The sequence below is a fragment of the Triticum urartu genome, chromosome 1A, assembly GCF_056163025.1.
Source record: "Triticum urartu cultivar PI428250 chromosome 1A, HENAU_Tu73, whole genome shotgun sequence".
In the NCBI taxonomy this organism is placed as follows: Eukaryota; Viridiplantae; Streptophyta; class Magnoliopsida; order Poales; family Poaceae; genus Triticum; species Triticum urartu.
This window is the reverse complement of record NC_141873.1, coordinates 208,520,940-208,545,467: the sequence shown is the minus strand read 5'-3', so window position 1 is coordinate 208,545,467 and position 24,528 is coordinate 208,520,940.

The window sequence follows — 24,528 nt, the reverse complement described above, 5'->3', positions numbered from 1 at the left end:
TGTGATGCCATGTTGTATTTGCACATATCGAGCATATCGTGTGGATGATTGAAATGCTCGGTATGTGTGGGATCCGACAACCTAGTTGTTTATCCTTGGTAGCCTCTCTTATGGGTAAATGTAGTCTTGTGCTTCCATGAGCCATAGTAGTCCGCTATAGCCCGGTTCACCAGAGTCCTGCTAGCCCAGCACTACTGCTCCGGAACACTTGACTGGCCGGCATGTGATTCACTTTGTTCCTGTCTCTGTCCCTTCGGGGAAATGTCATGCGGCGACATCCGGAGTCCTGCCTAGCCTGCTATAGCCTGGGCTCCCGGAGTCCTGTTAGCCCAGTGCTACAGCCCGGATTCGCATGCTGCTGACCGACATGCTCGATGTTGATTCATGTATGTCTGTCTCCGTAAGTTAGTGTGTAACGCCCTCGATGCGGCTATATCTCCCACGTGTCGAAGCACGACTTAGAGGCATAACCGCATTGAAAGCAATGTCGCAAGTGAGGTAATCTTCACACAACCCATGTAATACATAAGGGAAAGAGATACATAGTTGGCTTACAATCGCCACTTCACACAATTACATGAATAAAGCATTACATCAACCAGATACAATCAAGGTCCGACTACGGAACAAAAATAAAAGAAGAACCCCAAATGCGACACAGTCCCCGATCGACCCCAACTGGGCTCCACTACTGATCAACTAGAACGAAACGACACAAAGGACAAGATCTTCATCGAGCTCCTCCTGAGCTTGGTTGCATCATCTGCATGGACTCATCAGCACCTGCAAGCTGGTTTTGGAAGTATCTGTGAGTCACGGGGACTCAGCAATCTCACACCCTCGCGATCAAGACTATTTAAGCTTATGGGTAAGGTAAAAGGTATGAGGTGGAGCTGCAGCAAGCGACTAGCATAATATGGTGGCTAACATACGCAAATGAGAGCGAGAAGAGAAGGCAAAGCACGACCGAGAAGCTATGATCAAAAAGTGATCCTAGAACAACCTGCGTCAAGCATAACTCCAACACCGTGTTCACTTCCCGGACTCCGCCGGAAAGAGACCATCACGGTTACACACGAAGTTGACTCATTTTAATTAAGTTAAGGTTCAAGTTGTCTACAACCGGACATTAACAAATTCCCATCTGCCCATAACCGTGGGCACGGCTTTCGAAAGTTCAAATCCCTGCAGGGGAGTCCCAACTTAGCCCATGACAAGCTCTCACGGTCAACGAAGGAATAGACCTTCTAGCGGGAAGATCCGATCAGACTCGGAATCCCGGTTACAAGACATTTCGACAAGGTAAAACTAAACCAGCAACACCGCCCGAATGTGCCGACAAATCCCAATAGGAGCTGCACATATCTCTTTCTCAGGGCACACTCAGATTGTCTAAACTTCCGGTAGGCCAGCCCAGAGTTGCCCCTGGTGGCCACCAGCGGCAGACAGTTTGGACCAACACTCAGAGGAGCACTGGCCCGGGGGGGTTAAAATAATGATGACCCTTGAGTCTGCAGAACCCAAGGGAAAGAAAAGGCTAGGTGGCAAATGGTAAAACCAAGGTTGGGCATTGCTGGAGGAGTTTTATTCAAGGCGAACTGTCAAGGGGTTCCCATTATCACCCAACCGCATAAGGAACGCAAAATCCGGGAACATAACACCGATATGACGGAAACTAGGGCGGCAAGGGTGGAACAAAACACCAGGCATAAGGCCGAGCCTTCCACCCTTTACCAAGTATATAGATGCATTAATTAAGTAATAGATATTGTGATATCCCAACAAGTAAACATGTTCCAACAAGGAACAACATCTCCATGTTCCAACAAGGAACAAACTTCAATCTTCACCTGCAACTAACAACGCTATAAGAGGGGCTGAGCAAAGCGGTAACATAGCCAAACAATGGTTTGCTAGGACAAGGTGGGTTAGAGGCTTGGTTTAACAACATGGGAGGCATGATAAGCAAGTGGTAGGCATCGTAGCATAGGCATAGCAAAATAGCGAGCAACTAGCAAGCAAAGATAGAAGTGATTTCGAGGGTATGGTCATCTTGCCTGAAATCCCGCAAGGAAGAAGAATGAGTCCAGGAATAAGACAAACGGGCGTAGTCGAATGGGTCCTCACAATCACGACGTTACCGGAACCAACCCGAAGAAGCAACACCGGAAAGAAGCACACAACATAGTAAACAACCACCACCTAATCATGGCATGATGCACAAACAAGTATGATGCATGTCCGGTTTAAAGAAGCATGGCATGGCAAAGTGCAACAAACAACACTACAAATTAAGCGGAGCTCAATATGCAACGGGTTGCATATTGACGGAACACCACATCAATTATTTAGTTCTCTCTCGGTTATGTACTCACCAATATTCAATGTTCTTAAACATGGCAAGAAGTGAGGCATAACAAAACTACACAATCTAAGCAATTTAAATGGGCCCGAAACCATCAAACAACAATTCTGGTAAATCCCCATATGCATTTAGCAATTTGGTGCAACAACAATTTTAAACATATTAAATGTTGTTACCATGATGCGGATGGCATGTTCAAGTTTATGCAATTTTATTAAAAGTTGACAAGAGCATTAAGAAGCATTTGTCATCGTGGCGGAAACAAAAGGGGTGCCACAGCAACGATAACGAAATGGTGCCACGGCAATGTTCCGGTTCCGGTAACTCGAGTGAGATACCGATGCAAAGGAGAAGTGTGCGGATGCGTGCAAAAGATGGTGGGGCGCTCCCGGATTCTGGGTGTCCCACGAGACGACGGTAACAAGGTAAAAGAGGGGCAACGTGCATTGACAATTCGAACACGGTTCGAACATGAGCATCTCAAACATCGCAAGCATTCGATCACGGATGTCGTCTCGGGGTTATACCTTCGAAGCGTGCATTATCGGAGGGGTTCGAGTTTGATGCGGTGTAGGGGTAGTAGATGTTCCGCGACGGTAGTCGAAGTAGTTGTTCTCGTTTTGTAGTTGTTCGGGGTCACGACACGGAACTTGACGTACACGGGGTCTTCAGCGATGGTCGTGGTACATGTTTCGTAGACGTTCGGGCGGCCGTAGTGGGACACGTTTTCGTAGAGGGACTTGACGAAAAGCACGTCGGCGGTAGAGGTACAGATGTTCTTGGGGTACTTGTTGGTCCGGTCTTGACGGTCTCGTTTTGCGACGGTAGTCATACTAGTCGGCGGTAGTGGAACTTGGTGCATCCAAGGTCGTCGGGCGTAATGGTACACATGTCATCGGAGTACTTGGTCTCTCGTGTAACTCCAAGGTTCGTTGTGTAAGCATACACAGGTCTTTGGTGAAGGTAGCTGTACATGCCCGTAGATGAACTTGCCGGGTCTTCGACATCTTGGTACCTGGCGTCGACCTTGAGAGAAAAGAAACCGAATAGCGACGGTGCACGATGGGAGGGTCCTGCAGCAACAGGAGGTCGAAAGGCGAAGCGGCAGCAAGACGAAGTGAGGTCGGCGTCGGACTTGGCGTGGAGCATGGGAAATAGAGCATCTGGAGACTAGAGAGGTCCTGGACTTCGGGTGCGCGATGCCACAGGGAGGAGGCGAGACCTCGTCGGCGCATGGAGAGGGTCGGGTCGGCGGGGCCAGATCGGCCGGCGAGGTGCCTTGGGATGTCGAGGTGGCGGAGGTCACGGGATCGAGCATCGGGCTTGAGGTGCAGGAGGAACCCGGGCGGCGACGAGGATGGCCGGTGGCGAGGCGGCACTTGACGGCGGAGGGCGACGCGAGGCGGAGGAGGAGCGGCGGCGCTGCAGGCTCGCGGCGAGGGAGGAGATCCGGCGGGGGTGCGAGGGAGCTGGGCGGCGGCCTGCTGGGTCCGGCGAGGGCGATGGGGCGCGCTGGCGATGCAGGGGAAAACCGAGCGCGGGGGCGAGCGAGGGGGTCCGCTCCTGGCGATGTCTACGAGTGCGTGCGGCGGAGGGAGACGAGGGAGAGGGAAATCGAGAGGAGAACGAGGGATAGAGCGGGCTAGGGTTAGGATTAGAGATGGCATTGGTTGGGCCTCAGGCTTAGAGGCCGGCTGGATCCAGGTGGGCCGCAGGGAAGGAAGTGGGCCTAGAGAGCTCGCGGGGAAGGCCTTGGCTGGCAGCGGGAAGGCTTTTGGTTGGCCGGCCTAGCGCTGCTACTGTTGTCTCTTTTCTTTTACATTTCTTCAGAGAGAAATACAAAAGAAAAGAGCAGGGGAAAAAGGAGATGTGTATGAGAATTATAAAAAAATATCCTCATGACCCTGAATTCATGCCCTATTTGATAAAATTGGTTTGGACATTTTTAGAGGTAGAAAAATAAAACAAGTTTAATTATGATTCAAACTTGAGGCATTTTTGAACCTAACCAAAACAACTCCAAAGGATTTGAAATTTGACAGAGAGGGTTTAGGCATGGAGAACTAGCACCAGGAAAAGAATGAACATTAATGGAGGAGGAGGAAAAGGACACTTGCCAAAATGAAAGAAATAAGAAGGAAGGAGGAGGGCAAGATGGCACTTGCAAAAAGAAAGAAAAGAGAAGGAAGGAAGGTGGTGATGCATGGATCTCACATGGGGCATGCAACAAAATGTCATGCATGAAATGATGCAATGCAAAAATATCCAATGATGAATGCAACAAGCTAAACAAATCACACAATGAAAACCCGGAAACCCTGGAAGGCAACTGGAGCTCCGGTCTTGGGGCGTCACATAGTGCCACTTCGGGTTCACGACTAGTCATGTCGGCCCGGGTTCTTTGTCATATGGATGCTAGGGACACTATCATATACGTGAGCCAAAAGGTGCAAACGGTCCTGGGCCATGGTAAGGCGACACCCGTGGGAATACCGTGCGTGAGGCCGCAAAGTGATATGAGGTGTTACAGGCTAGATCAGTGTGACCTAGAATCGGGCTCCTGACAGCTTTGGTATCAGAGCCTGACTGCCTGTAGGATTGCCAAGCCAAACTGGTCGAAGTTGTGTCTAGAAATGCTTTAGTTATGTAAGGGAGTTGATTGTAGAAGGGAACGTAAGGCTCTTTTTACTCCTTTACCTTATGCCCTTCTGACCTGAGTCAACCTCTTCATTTCTGCGGGGATTAAGAACTAGGCTTCTCATCTTTCTATCAAGATCACGTGTTACTAATCCGTAGACTCGTAGGATTGATGGACTCAAGTCCGATTTCGGTCCCTACTACTTCTGTGTGTTGACTGTTCATCTCAGAACATTGATATTGTGATGTTAAGTGGTTATGCCACCATTTTGCAGGATGTCTCTAATAATTTTGAGCATTTACAGCCGTTATGCTGTCCGAGTCATCCCAGGTTTCTAAATAGTCTGATGCATTTGCAAATCCCTTCTTTCCATTCCCGATGTCCCTTTGGGCCAGTTCAACCACACTAATCAGTCTGTTGAGGTACTCCATTGCCTTGACATATATGTTGGAGCTATTACTATGACCATAGGTGTCTTAGAGGATCACCTAGTAATCTAGCCATGTTTTGTGTTCCAGTGTGATGATTCTGGCCATTCTTCTCGAAAGCATCCCGTGATGTTACTAGTTAGTAGGTATTCTACTCCTGGGTTCTTGAACCCAAGATTCACCCTACTTACTTCATGTTGATAGTGTTTGTTAGTTCCTTTAGGATATTAGTAACCTTTGCGATAGTCCTCGAGGTCTGTGGTATTTCCTTCTTCCAAGTACCATGAACCATTAAGGCAGAAGTTCTTTGAACCAAAAGCTCACAATCAGAGTACTCTTGAGGAGTTCTGCATTCATAATTGTGATTCTGTTAGTTCTACCTTTCTGCATGGGTTATCTGGGAGAAACATGTTGAACTTGGTTCGACATATTAATCTATTCATCCACAACTCAGAAAGATATATGTCCCCTTGAGTTGTCCCTCTTCATTTGTATTCCGACCATCATCTATCAATTGATAGTCAGGAGTAATTGTGCATCCGTGTTATCGATGCTTATTATTCTTGTGTTCAGTCAAGCCATTCTAGTTCAGAATGACTAGGAGAAACAAACTTCAGTACCTCATCCATTTCTAGGATTGGGTCAAAGCAGTTGTATTCCGTAGATCAAATGCAATCAAGCTTTTGGTCTGTGCTACCCTGAAGTATTACCCACTTTATGTCAGGAATGTCATGAGAATTGCACCTTCTCTTACGAATTCTTAACGTAGTGATACTTCTCGCCATCATTATTCATTCCTCGGTGTCGTGTTGTCGCAACCGGAATGCCGACAAGTGAATCGTGATGTGTGAAATCAATACTCCTAGCAACCGTGTTGCTTGGTAGTTAATGGACAATAGTTCATTCTTAGCATGTTGGTATTGAATTATCATTCTAAGATTTATCGTGCGACCTAGTCCATTTTCCCTAGTGCACTCCTCGGTCAATGAGATAGGATTGTGTCAATCCATCACTCTCTTGATCACATCGTCTTGCCTTGAAGAGCAAGATTGTTCTCGAGCTTAATAACATATCAGTGGTTCGTGATTTTCCGATTATCTTCTCGGAAGTATCACCAGGTTGTCCCCTGAATATTATGTTGAGCTCGTGATCAAGTTGGTTTTCTTATAAACCACCCCTTCTCCAAGAATCCATGTTGGATATCCCTGGGCTAGTTGGTTGAGCTAGACAACAACTTGGAGAGTTGGAAGATAAAAGCTTGTCTGACTTAGTTCAAGTTAAGGGATATCTTTGTGTGTGTGTGTGTGTTGAAGAAAGATGATATCTCCATCGATTGGTCCTCGTGATCAGTTGTTGGATCTATTGCCTTGTCAAAACTTTGACTTGGGTATGGGCTATCGTCAAGTCAAATCAGAACCAACGATGTTCATAATGTTGTCTTACTCGTGGTTGATCCCTTGAGCATACATCATTACATCTTTTGGTCTGACCAATGCTATCACCATGTTCACATAATGGTGGAAGTCCAGTGATATGGAAATTTCGATGAGTTGCTGTTGAGCCCATCAGCAACATTTTGTCTCCCCCATGATTCATGTTGAACATTAACTAGTATTGGAAACTTTGTAAGCATTGTCTTCATGTTCTGCTCATGAGGTATACGTCTGGATGAAAGGAGTGACTTCCTCTAATTCACGTGCATTTGATGAAATTTGCCGTCGTGAATTCGAGAAAGCTTGTTTTTTTGCCTCCTCTGGAATCATCCCAAGTTAGTCATGCATACGGGCAAAGTATTATGTGGTTTGGAGACTTGCAACCTCCATTCTATATGTATTCCTAGCAACCAAGACACTGCCTAATTTGCTCGCGGGAAAGGAGTTGTTGTGCGAATACTAGTTCATGCACAAGAATCCAATATCCTCGATGATGGTTCCCAACCAGAACTCGATAGTGTTTTATTGTAAGACTTCCATGTGGTCATGCTTGTCTTGGACAACGTGTTCACATGTGTTCAGTAGAACCAGCTCATGTTTTGGAGCTTACTACCATAGTTCATTTCCTGAGAATCTCGCAACATCATCTCGTCGGGTTGTGTTGCAAACTTTCTTTTCCAGACACGTTGTCTGAATTATTCCATTACCAACCAGATCTGAATCTCAGGCATATATGATGGTTGGAACTTCTTCCAAGAGCTATGATATGGGTTCCAGTGAGGTGGACGCACCTAGCTGGAAGCACTGTTATTGTAGTATCTAGATTAAGCCATTTGGTCACTTCCCATGAGGATTTCGCATGACTTATTCTAGAAGTTGTTCCTTATGGATTTTGTAGTCACGAAGTCCGACCTTTACTTGATGGCCATGTTGATGCTTTTAAGCATGACCATGGTAGCTAGAACATCAAGGAGAACATTAGAAGCAGAGTGCTAAATGTCTCTCGGTCGATCATCCAGGTTTTGTTCCTTGGCATTGCTAAGGACAAATCTGAGAAAGTGTTGTCTTCCTTTGCATCTGCATCGTCCATCACTATTCATCACGGTAGTATGATGTGTTGCCAGGATCCGCGACACGGATGTTGGTAAAACCTTGATGAATATGGAAATGCTCAAGTTCTTGAGAGCACGCTCAGACACTAGGTTATATCTTCGGTATCAGTCGGATTGTGCCTTCCATTTGCTGATTGTTCTATAACCATAGTTCCATTCCAAAACTGAGTATTCCATTTCTTCGAATTCCTTCAAACGATCATTTGTGAATTGCCATTAGCCTAGTATGAAGAGCTTCAATGATCCTTTCCAATAGAGTTTCTTTCTGTCATCAACGTGTTGGATGAAGATCTCGAAAGCAAAGACGTCAAGATCAATTTGATGCAATGAGTCAACACCTTCAAGAATGCAATGGATCATGAAGATTGTGTTAGCTTTGTGTCCCCTCTGTCTTCTTACCTCATGTCTTGAATCTCGGGACGAGATTCTTGTTTAGTGGGGGTGAGTTGTCACAACCCTAGCTTAGCCTTTGCTTGTCCTTGCATGATCATCATGTCATCATGTTAAATTTTCTCAAAAAGTTGAAATGGGGATGACACAAACCCCCAGCACTACTTAAACCAATTAGGGTTACTAAAAATACTTTTTCAATGAACCTAAAATGCCCTTCTAAAATGTTCATCATCTTTGCCTTGGTCTAGAACCTCTGTCAAAAATGGTTCACATTTTTCTAGGACAACATGGGGTCACTAAATTAAATCATATGTTATTTGAATTTGGGCATTTAAACGCTAGTAAATATTTTAAATGCCCAAGTAATCCTAAACTGAAATGTTCCATGTTGGATATATTCTATACAGTGGGCATGTGCAGTTTGGTGATTTTTGAAAGGGTCTAGGTATTTTGAGAAAAGCCACAAAGATTACAGAAAAATAGAAAACCGAGACAAAAAGCAGAGAGAGAGAAAAACCTACCTGGCCCAGCTTTCTGCACCTGTTGCAGCCCACCTGGCGGCCCAGCTGGACAGCCCAGCCCACCAGCGCCTCCTGTCGCCTTCCTCCTCGCGCAAGTAGGTGAGGGCGTGTGGCCACCGCGTGCCGGCACGCGCCCGAGCCACCTCCTGCTTCCGCCGCTTCTGGAGCCAGCCCGGAGTGCCACGCACTCCCCCTCGCCCACCTGCACCTCTCCTCTCTCCCCTGGACCCAACCCCTCCTATGTTTCCCTCTCGTGCGCACCACCGAGCGGAGCTCGTCGCCACCGTCGCCGTTCCCCATGGCCACCGCCTCCCCCTTGCCTCACTGACCTGTCCACGAGCCCCGCCACCCTTTCCTACGCCTTCTGCACCAATCCAAGCAACGCCGGAAGCCCCGAATCGCTGTCCCCGCCGTCTTCTTCAACCTCGGTCCACCGAGATCGCCGTCGCCGCCCCGCTCAGCTCCGGCCTTCCCCGAGCCCGCTTCGACGCCTGCTGCGATCGACGTGAGCCCTGATCCATGCTCCCCCTCTCCGTTACCTCTCCCGTGCATGGTACGCACTGCACCAAGCTCAACCGCACCCGCCGCCGCCTGTGCTCACCGCCGGCGTGACTCCGGCCACGCAACGGCCTGGCCTTCATGTCTACCTTGCTCGCCGCACCACGTAGAGCACGTAGGTGCTAACCCTGCACCTCCACGCTCGTTGTAGAGACGACCCCAAGCTCACCCGAGCTCCGGCAGCCGCCAACGTCGTCGCCGGCAACGATTTCGGCCACCTCCGGACCAACCACCACCACCAATGGAAGCGGCGCACCTCCAGCTCCCCGTAGATGGCCTCCGCTGTCCTTTTGGTCGCCGGAGTGCTAGTCCCGCGCCCTCCGCCGCGTCTGCTGCCACCGGCGGCTAAACGCCATCGCGTTAGTCCCAGTTGACCAAGGGGTTTGACCTCCCCTGGCTCAATGACAGGTGGGGCCGCCCTGCTAACTAACCTAGATTAGGATTAACTAAACCTAGCTAATTTAGTTTAGCTACTGACACGCGGGACCCACTGGTGAGTTTGACCTGGGCTGCCCCATTAACCCGCTTACGTCATGCTAACGTAGTGCTGACGCAGTAACGCATTTTCTGAAATTAGTTTATTTCTAAATAATTAGAAAATCCAGAAAATTCCCTAAACTTCTAAAAATCGTAGAAAATCAACCGTAACTCCAAATGAAATAATTTATATATGAAAAATTATCAGAAAAATATGAAGAATCTGTTTGTGGCATTCTCATGCATGTTTGAACAACTTACAGCCACTGTATATGACAATTTGAATCAATGGTATTTGAAATGCCTCATGTGGAGTTCAAATTTGAATCTAGTGTTCAAACCAACTCCATTTAATTGCTAGCTGCATTAGCTCAAATCACAGCATATTGCCATGTCACATTCATGCATCATATTGTTGCATTGCATTGATTGTGTTTCCTCTCTGTTGCTGGTATTTCTCCCCTCTCGATAGACGTGGTTCCGACGATGAGTTCGATGACACCGATGAAGAACTATACTATCTTCAAAAGTGCCAGACAAGCAAAACCCCCTTGTTCATTTCGATACAACCCCACTTTTTTGCTCCTGCTCTCTTTTACTTCATTTGGAAAACAATGATTCGACTGTTACATGCTGAAGTAGTTGAACCCCTTTTCATCTGCATGACCTGTCATTGCCACAGTAAATAGATGAAACCCACTAGCATGAGTAGGAGTTGTTTGAGCCCTGATGTGCCTACTCATTCATGCTTGTTTGTCATGCCTGCTACTGCTTAGAGTTGAGTCAGGTCTGATTCATTGAGGATGAATTAGAGGTGTGTGAACATGTCCTACTGTTGAGAGCTATGTGTGTGAACACAATTTGGTAAAGGTAGTGGTGAGAGGCCATGTAGGAGTACATGGTGGGTTGTCTCATTGCAGCCGTCCTCAGGAACTGAGTTCCGTGTTTGTGATCCATGAACAGTTACTACCACGCATTGGAATGCTTAAGTGCCCCTCTCGACTTATTAATCAACCTGATCTCTGTCCAGGAGTTGCAACTAGTTTCTGGTGTTTGTAGCTAGTGTTAGTAGTCTGCCAAGTGGCACCCGGTACTGGTGGGCTTGGGACAGACTAGGCACCGTGGCACGGTGTACCAAGTGGCACCCGAATGGTGGGCTTGGGAACCCTGCTCACATCGTTTGGGGCCGTGAGCGACACCCCGGCCGGATCTCCTTGCGGATGGAACCCGAATAGGCGATAAACCTGGACTAGAGACTTGTGTGGTTAGTCAGGTCGTGGCCGACTCCCTCGCCAGGCTTCCGCTTGAAGGTTGCCGAGATACACGACGTGTACATGGTGGTAAGTGGCGAGAGCATGTGTGAAGAAGTACACCCCTGCAGGGTTAACATCATCTATTCGAATAGCTGTGTCCGCGGTAAAGGACTTCTGTGTTGCCTGTACAGTTCATAGACAAGTGAAAGTGGATACTCTAAAATGCGCAAGATAAGTGTGAGTGCTATGGATGGCGTTCTCGTAGGAAGACGGGAGTGGATCCATAGTGGTGTATTGATATGGTGAATATATGGACTCGTGTGCGCCTCCTCAAAAGAGTTACTTGCAGTCGTAGTTCAGGTTAGCCACCGAGTCAAAGCTGGCTTGCTGCAGTCAAACTCCACCACCCCTTTTGATACTGATGCATATGTAGATAGTTCTGATGTAAGTCTTGCTGGGTACATTTGTACTCATGTTTGCCTATTTTATGTTTTTGTAGAGAGACGTCAGTCTCACTAGTAGTTCCGCGTGGACTTTGACGTTTAGCGTGTTACCTCAGCTACGTTCTTGTACCCTTGGGAGGGTCTTGTAGATAGTCAGGCTTCTCAGCCTTCTTCATTTGTAGTTGTCTATACTCAGACAAGTTAAGCTTCCGCATGTGCTTGTTGCTTGTATGCCCTGTATGTGGGGTCATGAGACCCATGTTTGTAATATCTTGCTCCTCGGAGCTTAATGAATAAATTCTCTGAGTCGTAGAGACTTGTTGTGATGCCATGTTGTATTTGCACATATCGAGCATATTGTGTGTACGATTGAAATGCTTGGTATGTGTGGGATCTGACAACCTAGTTGTTTATCCTTGGTAGCCTCTCTTATGGGGAAATGTAGTCTTATGCATCCATGAGCCATAGTAGTCCACTACAGCCCGGTTCACCGGAGTCCTGCTAACCCAGCACTACTTCTCTAGAACACTTGACTGGCCGACATGTGATTCACTTCGTTCCTGTGTCTGTCCCTTCGGGGAAATGTCACGCGGCGACATCCGGAGTCCTGCCTAGCCTGCTACAGCCCGGGTTCCCAGAGTCCTGTTAGCCCAGTGCTACAGCCCGGATTCGCACGCTGTTGACCGACATGCTCGATGTTGATTCATGTATGCCTGTCTCCTTAAGTTAGTGCCACTTTGGGTTCACGACTAGTCATGTCGGCCCGGGTTCTTTGTCATATGGATGCTAGGGACACTATCATATACGTGAGCCAAAAGGCACAAACGGTCCCGGGCCATGGTAAGGCGACACCCATGGGAATACCGTGCGTGAGGCCGCAAAGTGATATGAGGTGTTATAGGCTAGATCGGTGTGACCTAGAATCGGGGTCCTGAGATAGGATAAGGCCTAGGGTTGAAATTTCCTCTATACGCATTGTGACCAAAATTGTTCCTACCAACAAAATTCACATCCATAGATTTATTATTATTCTCAATCAAGGTAGACAAGGGCATATCATTAGGATCAGAAAAAACACTCTTATTAGCAAATAATTTCATAAGTTCATCCATCTTTCCACTCAAAACATTAATTTCTTCTATCGCATGCACCTTTTTATTAGTAGATCTTTCAGTATGCCATTGAGAATAATTAACCATAATAGTATCTAGGAGTTTAGTCTTCTCCTAAAGTGATTTCCATAAAAGTGCCTCCCGCAGCCGAATCTAAAAGATTTCTAGAAGAAAAATTCAATCCGACATAAAATTTTTGTATAATCATCCACAAATTTAAACCATGAGTAGGGCAATTACGTATCATTAATTTCATTCTCTCCCAAGCTTGTGCAACATGTTCATGATCAAGTTGCTTAAAAATCATAATATCGTTTCTAAGAGAGATGATCTTAGTGGGAGGAAAATACTTAGAGATAAAAGCATCTTTGCACTTATTCCATGAATCAATACTATTTTTAGGCAAAGACGAAAACCAAGCTTTAGCACGATCTCTAAGAGAAAAAGGAAATAGCTTAAATTTAACAATATCATTATCCACATCTTTCTTCTTTTGCATGCCACACAAATCAACGAAGCTATTTAGATGGGTACCGGCACCTTCACTAGGAAGGCCGGAAAACAGATCTTTCATGACAAGATTCAGCAAAGCAGTATTAATTTCACAAGATTCACCATTGTGACAAGCAAGCAAACTAACATACAAGCAAACAAAAAGCAAGCGGGTAAAAAGAGGCAAATAGAGAAAGAGAGGGAGGATAGAGAGAGAGAGGGCGAATAAAACGGCAAGGGTGGAGTGGGGGAGAGGAAAACAAGAGGCAAATGGCAAGTAATGTAATGCGGGAGATAAGGGTATGTGATGGGTACTTGGTATGTTGACTTTTGCGTAGACCTCCCCGGCAACGGCGCTAGAAATCCTTCTTGCTACCTCTTGAGCACTGCATTGGTTTTCCCCGAAGAGGAAGGGATGATGCAGGAAAGTAGCGTAAGTATTTCCCTCAGTTTTTGAGAACCAAGGTATCAATCCAGTAGGAGGCTACGCGCGAGTCCCTCGTACCTGCACAAAACAAATAAATCCTCACAGCCAACGCAAATAGGGGTTGTCAATCCCTATAAGGCCACTTACGAGAGTGAGATCTGATAGATATGATAAGATAATATTTTTGGTATTTTTATGATAAAGATTCTCACTTGACTCCTCAGTCAATATACTCTAACATAGGTGACTTTGTCACCGCCCAATTCTGGATGAAGTTCTCTAGTGTTTCTGAGTTTTTGCATTTGACCCTTGCATATTTTCCCCATCCTTTAATAAAAAAAGAATTTCATCTAGATTTTCTCTGTTTTGTTCTGCATTCCCTACATCCAATTTATTGCATATCTTTGTGAGATCTTATTTCCCTAGTGAGCTGAGATGACTATTGCTCTTTCTCTGTGTTGAACTCGGTCACACCAGTTTATCACTTTTGGTCAAACCGAACCAATTCGGTGCTACCGAAGTAAACAACTCAGTGTTACCGATTTCAGTACTCAGAAGACAATTTGCCACTTGCACCTTGCACTTTTGTTTCAGCTCCACTCAATGATTCTTGTCCTCTACCAGCATCACATTCTATTTGACAAGGTGATCATATCCTTGGAGTAAAAGGTGTTATATTTGACAAGGATAGACTTTGTAGTGCTTGTTAAGTAGGAAAACAAGTTGGAGGAAGCCACCCCGTGAAGAACATCATGACCACGAGAAGACCGCTTGAGCTACTTCACATGGATCTCTTTGGTCCCAATGCCTACAAAACTCTCGGTGGAAACTCATTTGGTCTAGTTATAGTCGATGATTTTTCAAGATTTACGTGGGTGTTCTTTCTTGATGATAAATCGCAGGTCCAAAATATCTTCAAGAACTTTGCTAGGAAGGCCCAAAATCAATTTGAAGTGAAGATCAAGAAGGTTCGCCGCGACAACGGAACAGAGTTCAAGAATGCAAATGTGGATACCTTTCTTGACGAAGAAGGGATTTCACACGAGTTCTCAGCTACGTACACGCCTCAACAAAATGGAGTTGTTGAGAGGAATAACCGAACTCTTATTGAGATGGCGAGAACGATGCTTGATGAGTACAAGACACCAAAACATTTTTGGGCGGAAGCGGTTGAGACGGCTTGTCACGCAACAAATCGCTTGTATCTTCACAAGCTACTCGGCAAGACGGCATATGAGCTCCTCACCGGTAACAAACCCAAGTTGGATACTTTCGAGTGTTTGGCTCAAAGTGTTACATTCTTGATAAGCATCGTCATTCTAAATTTGGTCCTAAATCTCATGAGGGTTTCCTACTTAGTTATGGCTCAAACTCTCACACTTACCGTGTCTACCACAATTTCACCTGAAAGGTTGAAGAGACGGTAGATGTGAAGTTTGATGAATCTAACGGCTCGCAAGTAGAGCAATTGCCAATTGATGTATGTGACAAAGACCCTTCGGAAGCAATCCAAGACTTGTCTATTGGCAAAATTCGTCCAACGGAGGTGAAGGAAAGTACCTCATCCGTCCAAGTGGAAGCTTCTACCTCACGTCAAGGTGAACCAAGAATTGATATGGAAGCATCCACAAGTGGGACAAGCCAAGATGAAGAAAATGAGGAAGTACACCAAGATGAACCTCATCAACCTCCTTCTCCACCTAGACAAGAGAACGACAACGTCAACAATGAAGAAGGCCAAGAAGAAGAACAAGATGATGAAGAAGATCTTCCACCCCGACCCAAGCAAAAGCTCTCACGAGTTCGAGCAAGAGTCTCAAGAGGCCATCCTGTAGAGAAAATCTTCAATGATATTCAAACCGGGAGAATCACTCGCTCTAAAACTCGTTTGGAACTTTTGTGAACATTATTCATTCATCTCTAGCATTGAACCTATGAAGGTCGAAGAAGCATTGGAAGATCCGGATTGGATAAATGCCATGCATGAAGAGCTACACAACTTTGAGAGAAACCAAGTGTGGACATTGGTCAAGAAGCCCGACAATAACCACAACATCATCGGTACCAAATGGGTGTTTCGCAACAAGCAAGACGAAGATGGATAAGTCGTTCGCAACAAATCATGTCTCGTTTCCCAAGGCTACACTCAAGTCGAAGGTATGGACTATGGTGAGACATATGCCCCCATTGCTAGACTTAAGTCCATCTGCATCTTACTTACCTATGATAATCACCATGATATCACCTTGTACCAAATGGACATTGAAAGGGCCTTTCTAAATGGTGAAATCAAGGAGGAAGTTTATGTTAAACAACCTCCCGGCTTTCTTAATCCTAAGAAACCCGATCATGTTTACAAACTTCACAAAGCTCTTTATGGTCTTAAACAAGCTCCTAGAGCGTGGTATAAGTGCTTGACCAAGTTCTTTATTGAGAAAGGCTTTGAGATTGGAAAAATTGATTCTACTCTTTTTACTAAAAGGGTTAATGGTGAATTATTTGTGCGCCAAATTTAAGTTGATGATATTATATTTGGTTCGAGTAACCCTCATTTTAGTGAAAAGTTTGGAAAGCTAATGTTGGAGAAGTTTGAGATGTCTATGATGAGTGAACTCAAGTTCTTCCTTGGTTTGCAAATCAAGCAAACTAAGGAGGGTACCTTTGTTTCCAAACAAAGTATACCAAGGACTTATTCAAGAAGTTCAACATGCAAGAAAGCAAAGGTATGAAAACCCCCATGCCTACTAGTGGACATCTTGACTTGACCAAGGATGGCAAATCGGTTGACCAAAAGGTTTACCAATCTATGATTGGTTCATTGTAATATCTATGTGCCTCCCGTCCCGGTATTATGCTAAGTGTGTGCATGTGTGCACGATATCAAGCGTCCCCTAAAGAATGTCATCTTAAGGCTATGAAAAGGATAGTGAGATACTTAATACATACACCAAATTTTGGCATTTGGTATCCTAAGAGGTCTTATTTTGATCTTGTTGGCTACTCCAATTCGGACAATGCCGGAGACAAGGTTGATAGAAAGTCCACTTTGGGTACTTGTCAATTTCTTGGTAGATCTCTTGTGTCTTGGTCCTCCAAGAAACAAAACTCGGTACCCTTATCCACCGCCTAAGCGGAATATATTGCCGCCGGCTCATGTTGTGCTCAATTACTTTGGATGACCCAAACTCTTAAAGATTATGGGATCAATGTGAAACATGTTCCCTTGTTGTGTGATAATGAAAGTGTTATTAAGATTTCTCACAATCCCGTGCAACATTCTCGAAGTAAGCATATTGAAGTTCGTCATCATTTCATTCGAGATCACATTGCTAAAGGTGATATTGATCTTAAGCATGTTCGTACCGATAAGCAATTGGCGGATATATTCACCAAACCGCTTGATGAGAAAGTATTTTGCCACTTTAGAGGTGAATTGAACATCATCGATGCTTCAAACTTGGAGTAGAAACTCCATGTGGATACATGCAAGGCATGAACCTATGACTAATCCTTGTTTTTTCTCTTATGATGATTATCATGTGTCTTGGATATATTTGTACCCTTGCATCCTATCTAACCCTTGTAGGTACTTGGGTGAATCTAATTCTATGAGATTGCAACTCACTCATATCTTGAGCAACCTCTACATCACCAAATCTCTACAACATGGTGGTTGAACACAAGGAAGCATGAAACCTTTCAACATATCCTTTTGACAAGTTCTATATCAAATTTCATTTGGTATTAAATTTCATGTTTGTCATGTTGGATACACAAGTGCTCCTACTTGCAAAACTAACCCATGTAGGTATATGAACTCCAATTACATGTGGTGCTCCCAATGAGCTATATCAACCTTAAGCATCCCACGCAAGTTCAACTACATGATCAAGCACACCACCACCACCCAAGGTATGTAATCCCATCTTAGAGAAGATTTATCCTAAGTCATGGGTCAAAGCAACTCAACAAGATGTGAATACATCAAAATGCTTAAACGAAAAATGGTAACCCCATTTTGAGCTTAAATGATGAGTATGACCTATGATCAAGTGTTCTCACTTGACTCCTCTGTCAATATACTCTAACATAGGTGACTTTGTCGCCGCCCAATTCTAGATGAAGTTCTCTAGTGTTTCTGAGTTTTTGCATTTGACCCTTGCATATTTTCCCCATCCTTTAATAAAAAAAAGAACTTCATCTAGATTTTCTCTGTTTTGTTCTGCATTCCCTACATCCAATTCATTGTATATCTTTGTGAGATCTTATTTCCCTAGTGAGCTGAGATGACTATTGCTCTTTCTCTGTGTTGAACTCGGTCACACCGGTTTATCACTTTTGGTCAAACCGAACCTATTCGGTGCTACCGAAGTAAACAACTCAGTGTTACCAATTTCAGTACTCAGAAGACAATTTGCCACTTGCACCTTGCACTTTTGTTTCAGCTCCACTCAATGATTCTTGTCCTCTACCAGCATCACATTCTATATGCTTTTGCTTTCTGACTCAAGGACCAAACCTATTTTGACTCACACTCCAGCAGATCCCTTCTTGGAAATTGATGTCAAAGGGGGAGAGAGAGCTCACATCAAAGCTGAATCATATAAAAAGGGGGAGAGAGAGGAATCACATCAAAGGCCCCAAATGCTTAGTGTTCAAGAGGACAGAAGTCACATGTCTTTAAGAGGGGAAAGATATGTTAGTTTGTGTTATGATTATTGTGTTTGTGATTTGATCTGTTTTGCTCTGATTTTATTTCCCTACTTTCTCCCATTATCCAATAGAAGATTCAGGGGGAGAAAGACTGCTAGGGATGGAAGTCTTTGAATTCATTGCATACGTTTTACCTTTGGGAACATCTCTATATCCAATAGAGTACCCAGTACTCACACTCTACATGTCATCCCAGTCTTGGTACTCTTGTGGCTCTTTGGTTTGCTCTGTCTAGTAGTTGTACCTGTGTTATCTAACCTTGTTTACTTATGTTCATCTCTTCCTAAGTCAGCTCAAGACCACAAGGTAAGTATATGCATCACACTCATGTGCATGAAGATTTCTTGCTAATGTACATATTGTTTGCAAGAAGGAATCATGAACATGAAGTTACACTTCACATATTCACATCATTTGCTCTGATGCATATAGCCGAGATACATGTAACACATTGCTTGCTCTGTCATGTTTATGCATTCACATGCTCTTACATTCCATATTGACATGGTTGCATACATGCAGGGGGAGCCTATGCATGTTACATGTACTTCCAAAGCTTTACTTGTTATTCTCTATATCTTTATCTAAAGCTTTGATGTATGTTGTCATCAATTACCAAAAAGGGGGAGATTGAAAGCACAAGTGCTCCTTGGGTGCTTTTGGTAATTAATGTCAACATATCTCCTGTTGGACTAATGTTTTTATCTAGAATATTTCAGAAAAGTTCAACAGATGGAGTGGCATGGACAAGAAGATGTGGAACCCCTACAAAATGCTAAGGACAAAAGATTGGTTCAAGCTCTAAATCTCAAGACTCTACATTTTACTTTTGGTGATCCAAGATCACATTGAGTCCATAGGAAAATCCAATACTATTAAAAGGGGATGAGGTGTTGCTTAATGGCTTGCTTGCTCAAAGTGCTTAGTAATATGCTCCAAAGGCCCTCAACCACTTTCTCATATCCACATATGTCCCAAATCAAAAGTCAAACTCGGCCCCACCGAAACACTCTATCCGGCGCCACCGAGTTCACTTGACATAGCCACTGCCAGAATCCCTAATCAGTTAGGCCTCACTGATGGGGGTCTCACCGAGATGGGCTTGCAAACTCTGTGTTACCTATTGCAATAATTTTGGTCCCGCCGAGATATGCAATCGGTCCCACCGAGTTTGCTTGACCAACTCTCTGTTTTGCTTATTACCAAAATTGGTCCCACCGAGTTTATGTAATCAGTCAAACCGAGATGAGGTTTTACCCTAACCCTAGCACATCGGTCCCACCAAGTTGATCATATCGGTCCCACTGAAATGCCTAACGGTCACATTATGAACTAAGTCGATCTGACCGAGTTTTATGATTCGGTCCCACTGAGTTTGGTGATTTGTGTGTAACGGTTAGATTTTGTGTGGAGGCTATATATACCCCCTCACCCACTCTTCATTCATAGAGAGAGCCATCAGAACATTCCTACACTTCCAACATTCATTTTGTGAGAGATAACCACCTACTCATGTGTTGAGACCAAGATATTCCATTCCAACCATATGAATCTTGATCTCTAGCCTTCTCCAAGTTGCTTTCCACTCAAATCTTCTTTCCACCAAATCCAAATCAGTGAGAGAGAGTTGAGTGTTGGGGAGACTATCATTTGAAGCACAAGACCAAGGAGTTCATCATCAACACACTGTCTATTACCTTTTGGAGAGTGGTGTCTCCTAGATTGGTTAGGTGTCACTTGGGAGCCTCCGACAAGATTGTGGAGTTGAACCAAGGAGTGTGTACGGGCAAGGAGATCGCCTATTTCGTGAAGATCTACCCTAGTGATGCAAGTCCTTCGTGGGCGATGGCCATGGTGGGATAGACAAGGTTGCTTCTTCGTGGACTCGCGCAGCCGTTACCCTTCGTGGGTTGAAGTCTTCATCAACGTGGATGTATGATAGCACCACCTATCGGAACCACGCCAAAAATCTCTGTGTCTCCAATTGCATTTTCGCACTCCAATCCCATCCCTTTACATTCTCGCAACTTGCATGCTTTACTTTTCGCTGCTCATATACTCTTGTCATGTTTGCTTGAAATGTATTGTGAATGTTTAAACTTGTGCTAAATCTCTACCTTAACTTGAGGAAAATAAGAATTGCTACTTGTATTTGTTAAGAGTCTATTCACCCCCCTCTAGACACCTCTTCTCGATCCTTTCAAGGTCAGGCTCAATTTATCGAGTGTTTTTTCAATACGCGATTGTTCTTGAAGCCGACTGATATTTGTAACCTATGTCTTGTAGATTTTCACCAAGATGTACTCAATGCCGAATGGGGAGCAGCACCAGGAAGGAATAGAGAGCGATGGAGACAGTGCTGATTGGCAATATGTAGATGACAGCGAGGAGGACATCGAGGACTCTGGCAATAGCGAGGAAGTCGATTCACCGCCCCGCTCTGAATGACGCTCCAAACAGTCGCAGGACCCTGCAGGAGGACGCGGCAAAGTAGTTCCGTCGAATGCGAAGATTCCGAAGCACACTCGGACGTCAACTCCAGACCTAGCTAAGAAGGCCGTGAAGCAGGCCAAAGTTGTTCTACCGAAGCCTCAGAAGGCCCTACCCAAGATCTAGGTGGTCGTGCCCGTTGCCTCAGCGTAAGTGTTTCTTTTCCTTATGTCCTGTTGCCACTGTGAACTTCTTACTTGCTTGACCGAGTGACATTTTGAACTTTCAGTGCTGCTACCTCTGCAACATCTATGGACATCGACGAGGAGCGGGGTGATGTGGAGACCGCGGATGCAGCTAGCTCTCGGGCAGGTATTATTCCGTAGTCATGCTATCACTATGTCGGATGTTTTGGGCGGACGACTGAAATCTTGTTGTCGAGTGTTTTGTAGTGCCGGCAAATGTTATCCAGCTTCCAGATGATGTTGTAGTACCTCAAAGGAACACATGGAGAAGGGGCAGAGCTTTGAGCAGGAGGGTACCCGCCAGCAAAGTACCTCGCTTGGCATCTGAGCCTGTAGTTCAACAAGTTGATGATCCAGTATGGGCCACTGTATCTTTTGTTGATCCTGTGTCGACTGACCAACCCTCGGCGTCGACTGCTTAGACTTCTGGTTCAATTTCACAACCTCAAGCTCCAACCCCACCGGCCACGTCATCTGCTCCATCAACCACTCCGTTTGTTCTGCATCACACCCGGAGGACCAAGTAGGAGCTACCAAGGAAGCTATGATCCAGGCAGGTCTGATGATGGACCGAATGAAGGTGGTGTATGATACTAGCAAGGACGCCTATGACGCTAGCTCTGCTCTCCAAGCTAATGTCCGAGTAAGTGGGATTGTAAGTTGATTTCCGATTGTCTTTGTAGCTCAATTCTTGCTCCATTAGGATATGCTACCTGAAAACTGCTGCTTTATTATTCATAAGATGTCGGTCTGTACCTTGCATCTGTACACCCACTAGGAGTTTATTGTAGCTGTGTAGCTCTTTCACTTGTAGCTGTGTAGCTCTTTCACTCAAAATAGATAGGTTGTGTTGAGTGAGTTCTTGGTCCGGTGGGGGCACACCGAGTGCACCCACTGGGTGTAGTCCCTGAGACCGATGTTGACTGCGTGCAGTCGACGGTGGTCTGAGAACAAATGATTCCTCCTTTTTACTCTTCTTTCCACTCGGGTTGGGCAGACCATGCCAAGTGGCAAATCAAACCAGTGGGGGCACACTAAGTGCACCCACTGGGTGTAGTCCCCGAGACTGCTGTTGAATGTTTGATTCAACGGCAGTATTAGAACTCTTTTGCCATAGTAATCTGATCTTGCACTTTTTGACTCGGAAGTAACTAGTCTTTGTTTCTGTCAACTGATTTGTCTTGTTGATTGCAAAAATATTGCGAGCTTGGGACCCAGTGTGGTGCCTTGGAACAGGAGAAAATCTAACTCAAGCTTGACCTAGATCTGGCCAAGGAGAACCTGACGAAGGCTCAAGATGAAGTGGCAATTGTGGGAGGTAAACTTGTCGACTGCATGCCTTGTTATTTTTTCCTTTCCCATCCTTTTTGAGACGAGTGAGTGATCTCACTCGAATAGATGTGCGTAGTGAAAACTGCGAACTCCAAGCCCGACTGAAGAATGTTGTTTCTTTAGAAAAATGAAGCAGCCTTTGGAGCGGAAGGACCTTGATCTTGCAGGGGCGCAGAAGACGGTGCGAGAGAAGACTGAACTAGCTGACAGGAAGTTAGCTTCAGTCGGTAAGTTGGAGAAGGAGAATGCCAAGCTGAAGACCGCTATTGACGAGGCAAAGAAGGAGGCTACATAGCTAAAGGAGGAGAAGGTGACCCTGGCCAACAAAGTGGATGTTCTCACTCAGAAGAGGGATGAACTAGAGGCTTATCTAGGGGGTCTTCCTAAGAAGATGTTCCTCATTCTCGAAGGTACTTTTCTCGTCTGACTGGATCCAAAAACTTCTTCCTCATGCTGCTGCCAATTTACTATTTTTTTCTCCGCGTAGAGTTCTGTCAGAATTTCAAGGAGGAAACCGGGCGGATCGAGATATGACTGGACCCCACCAACTGTCCCGTCAAGGATGAAGCTTCCATGAATGTGCTACAACTGGAATCTCGCCTCGCCAGTGTCTTGGACTATGTCACTCGACTAAAAGTTGCACTGTCGCGGATAGACAAGGAGCTGTGGCTAGAATATGTGCTTCTGAATGATCTCAAGTCACTGATGACTCGACTCAATGACATCCCAGAACGAGTACATGCATGGAAGAAGTCAGCTACTCGCCGTGGCGCTGATGTGGCTCTATCACTTGTCCGTGTTCATTGTAAGGACGCAAAGGAAGAGAAGCTGAAAGCTCTTCAGGTGGCAAACACCAAGAAGCTTCAGTTGTAGTCTTTAATGGAGACCTTCATTGACGCAACCACTCGCATCGCCGATGGCATCGACTTGGATACTTTCGTCGAGCCAGCAAGTCCTCCTCCCGCCGAGTGAAAAACTTGATAACTTGACTTTATTTGCCTCGAAATGCCGAGTGATTTTGTAATCGTTAAACTCTTTCAGGCCTAGCGCCCGAGTACTCTTGCTTGTGGTTCTGAACCTCGCTGGATTTATCCGAACTTGGTTGTTTTATCTGAATGCAGTTGCTTTATCTCCAATGTTCTTGGATTTTTTGACTTAGGCGAGTACGGGATCGCAGCTAAGTCCCCAAGTGGGAGGATTGCTCTCCACTCGGAGTTGTTTTCTGAAACTTAGGAGAGAGCGGACGTTGTACTTGTGGCGCAGCTCAAAGTGCACCTCGCCATGCTTGCGGATGTTGTACTTGTGGCTCAGCTCAGAGTGCACCTCATCATTCTTTCAGATTGCTCTTTTCGAGTGGGAGGATTGCTCTTCCCTTGGAGTGTTTTTGAAACTTAGGCGAGTACGGAGTCGCAGCTAAGCCCCCGAGTGGGAGGATTGCTCTCCACTCGGAGTATTTTTTATAACTTAGGCGAGTACGGGATCACAGCTAAGCCCCTGAGTGAGAAGTTTGCTCTTCACTTGGAGTATTTTTTGTAACTTAGGCGAGTATGGGGTCGCAGCTAATCCCCCAAGTGAGAGGTTTGCTCTTCACTCGGAGTATTTTTGAAACTTAGGCAAGTACGGGGTCACAACTAAGCCCCCGAGTGAGAAGTTTGCTCTTCACTCGGAGTATGTTTTGAAACTTAGGCGAGTACGGGGTCCCAGCTAAGCCCCTGAGTGAGAGGTTTGCTTTTCACTCAGAGTATTTTTGAAACTTAGGCGAGTACGGGGTCACAGTTAAGCCCTCGAGTGAGAGGTTTGCTCTTCACTCAGAGTATGTTTTGAAACTTAGGCGAGTACGGGGTCGCAACTAAGCCCCCGAGTGAGACATTTGCTCTTCACTCGGAGTATGTTTTGAAACTTAGGCGAGTATGGGGTCGCAGCTAAGCCCCCGAGTGAGAGGTTTGCTCTTAACTCAGAGTATGTTTTGAAACCTAGGCGAGTACGGGTTCGCAACTAAGCCCCCGAGTGAGAGGTTTGCTCTTCACTCGGAGTATGTTTCAAAACTTAGGCGAATCTGGTTCGCAGCTAAGCCTCCGAGTGAGAGGTTTGCTCTTCACTCAGAGTATGTTTTGAAACTTAGGCGAATCTGGTTCGCAGCTAAGCCCCCGAGTGAG